This window comes from Sinocyclocheilus anshuiensis, unplaced genomic scaffold, assembly GCF_001515605.1.
Source record: "Sinocyclocheilus anshuiensis isolate Anshui unplaced genomic scaffold, SAMN03320099.WGS_v1.1 scaffold2293, whole genome shotgun sequence".
NCBI lineage: Eukaryota > Metazoa > Chordata > Actinopteri > Cypriniformes > Cyprinidae > Sinocyclocheilus > Sinocyclocheilus anshuiensis.
In genome coordinates, this window is record NW_015552765.1 from 131,287 (window position 1) to 134,748 (window position 3,462).

A 3,462-nucleotide genomic window follows, 5' to 3' on the forward strand; every position below is an offset into this window, starting at 1 on the left:
TATATATAGCCCTAGTTTTTCTTTAGTTACTTGTGAGTTGTTGAATGTAATGGTTGTCTGTTTGCCAGTCATTCTGTTCTTTGTTCCCTTTGGTTTTTGGCTTATTGTTTATTCTAGTTTTTCCATTAAATACCAGCACATAGATCCTCGTCTCTTTGCCTGTTTTCTCCAGCTTCTCCACAACGTTACAGTTTTTCACTGGCATGTCTCTTTGACTAGTGCATTTTTTAGTCTATATTTAGTATAAGTAAAATACTTAAGTACTGTTAAACTCAGATGCTTTAAGGCTTTTACTCAAGTTGTTTAGGAATTGGTGACTTGTAACGTGTAGTGGAGTAATTTTCACTGTAAGGTATCTGTACTTTTACTCAAGTGTGGTTTTTAGGTACTCTTTACACCTCTGTAGGTGTCAGTATAATGTCCAAAACATGGGTCCTACTGGTATGAACAAAAGCCAGCTAAACATAAGCTAAAACTTACTAAGTGCACCTTAATTACCTAATAAGCTAGTGGTTCTAGTTGAAATAGTTAAATGTAAAAAGTAGAACTACTGGCTCTTTAGACATCCAAAACCCAGTGCATCATGGGAGCTCACCTCAAGTGCAACCCCCAGTGCAACATCATCCAAAAGGACACAACCACAACTATTGTAATCAAGTTCTTAGTTTACATCTGATATTAGGATGACTAAGACTGCAGGGTTTGCAGATGATGCTTATTGAGTGTTCATGATCCAATAGCCATTGAGGAACAATGTTTAATACAAACTGCTTTGTGTACCTCTAAAAGGCCAAGTGTTCGAATGTTTAGTCTGATAGCGGGTTTTAGTGTCTGGTATGTTACAATACATTTTTCCGGAATAGCTGATAATAGCAAATAATCCATAACACAACAAAACGTACCTCATGAATTTTCAGGCAGAGGATCTGAAGAATGCAGGGTCTCCAAGTTCCTCAGCTGGACCAGTGACATCCCGTCACCCTCTTCCTTCACTGAACAGAGTGTGTACTTAGACGCTGTCCAAATGTTTAGTCTCATGTGCTTTATTCTACTGCCTTCCCTACAAACTGTTGTCAGTGTGCATTCGAGACTTCGTTCAACACTCCTGTTTCCCCCTTCCTCCTGAAACCACTTTCTTCCTGAAAGCATTCCTCAAGGAGTAGTAAAACAAATGACTTCAGGCCTTTCCTGCTGCCTCGCTTTTAGGCTTTATATGCAAGCCGATTCACAAGCATAGATGAACATGATTTATTTAGAATTTAAATGGATAATTCACTCAAAAAGGCAGTGTTGTCATCATTTACTCACCCTCAGGTTGTTCCAATTCTGCATTATTTTCGTTTCTTTAGTAAAACCCGCAATGCGACGTTTGAGGGAATGTGTGTGCTGCTCTTTTCCAACAAAAAAAAAAGCACAATAAAAGTGATCCATATAAGTCTTCTGAAGCCATATGATAGCTGAGGGTCAACCCGAAAGAAAAAAAAATTATACAAAGGTGAGTAAATGATGACAAAAAGTGTAATTATGGGTGTACTGTTCCTTTAAGTGAATAATTATATCACTTAAACTGTTTTACCACATTTTTTTGCAAATATAGCACATTTAATAAATATTATAAAGGAAATATATGATCTGATCTGGTGAGGAACATATAAACATTATCTCACATGTTCTCTAAGGAATATGTCATAATAAATGTGTTAGCCGCAATGCAAGCTTCGTAACTCCGTCAGCATAAAAACAGAGTTTATCTTGAAAAAGCAGATCTTTTTGTTGACATATCAGTAGGCTTGCTTCCTGTCATATAAATACTGGAGTAATAAATGTCCTGCAGGCTTACAATCTCCACTATAAACGCCTATTTTGATTTAAAGCAAAAATAAAACTCACGCATGTGCAGCAAGCAGAAGAATGTTTTAGTCGGTGGACTAGCCTGGATTTAAAGAGATAAGTTAAGCCATAAACTTTCTGTTATTATGATCACCCGCAAGTTGTTCCAAACCTGTATTACTGTTTTTCCCTCAGTGGAACACAAACAAAGATTTTGGTAACACTTTCTATGAAGCCCGTATTTATAATACATTATAAGGGTATTCTTAAGGCATTATAATGATCTTATAATATGATCTTATAATAAACCTTATAATATGTTGTATCATCTCATAAATAATCAGAAGAACAGTTTTAATGTATTATAATATGTACCTATTTGTGGTTATATGATTAATAACACACAATGAACACGTTGCATCCACTTAAGTTACAATGAATTATATTTCCCATACTTATAATGTATTATAATATTCATATCTTGCCATTGTTTAAGATCTGCAAAATAACTTGTTTTTACTGTAAAATTACAAATTCAAAGTCTTCATGAAAACATCCAAAAGGCTTTATAATGTGGTCTTATTTATAAGTGATCTTTGTCTGCTGAAAGTAACTTCACTTTACTTAAAGCAGACAAAGACCACTTATAAATAATAATAATAATAATAATAATAATAATAATACTAATAACAATAATCATATTTTTTTCTCAAACAGCCATAAGATCAGATATCAGATCAGATGAATGTGTACACATTTGCTTTGAACAATTTTTTGTAATATCAGTATGGTTATTTTGATGGTACCCACTGTCAAAAATTTAGGAGCACCTTCTAATCAATAATCCAAAATTTGATAAAAAATTTGCCTTCCCATTACGAGGTGATATTTGACTCCTTAAAGTGATTTACAGTGGAAATTTGTTTTTACTTTTGTAATGGCATTTTTTTTACTTTATTAAAAATATGTCATCTTTTATGTCAAATTAAAATATGTATTATAAGCTTTTTAAAAATTCTAATTAAAACGACAGAATAAGAACAAGTAGAATAAGAAGAATAAGTTACCAATCAAATGAAATCAGTATTGACAAAATTAATTTGTACAGAGGTGGCACTGAAGAACACAAAAGTGGCTTGTAGATGTATTTTCAGACATGAACGAGGCTCAGAGGTGGCATGAGTGCAATTAAATCCATAAATTCATGTTGAGATTAATGTTTTAAATATAAAATGTTGAGTATAGAAATATTAAATGTTTTAAATAACTGAAAAGATACTTTAAAAATGAAATTAAAACTGCCAGCAAGTTGGCAAGTCACTGATTTTATCACTGAATCATGAATTCAATTGATTCGTTTGAACGGCTGATTCAGGAACGAAGCAAGTGACTGTCTTTATGAACGGGTAATCATGAATCACTGACTCACTAGATTCGTTTAAAAACGCAGTTCATTCATAAACGAAACACCACTGTGTTTGAATAGAGATGCGCAGCGTCTCAGCTGTTACTTTGTTTTAAACTATTTTCGACGACGAAATAGAGCAAAATCAGACAATAGTGTTATAGTCAGACAATGTAAGTCACTTCATATTAACTTCTTGTTTATTGAACTGTTGTATTAAATCAGTA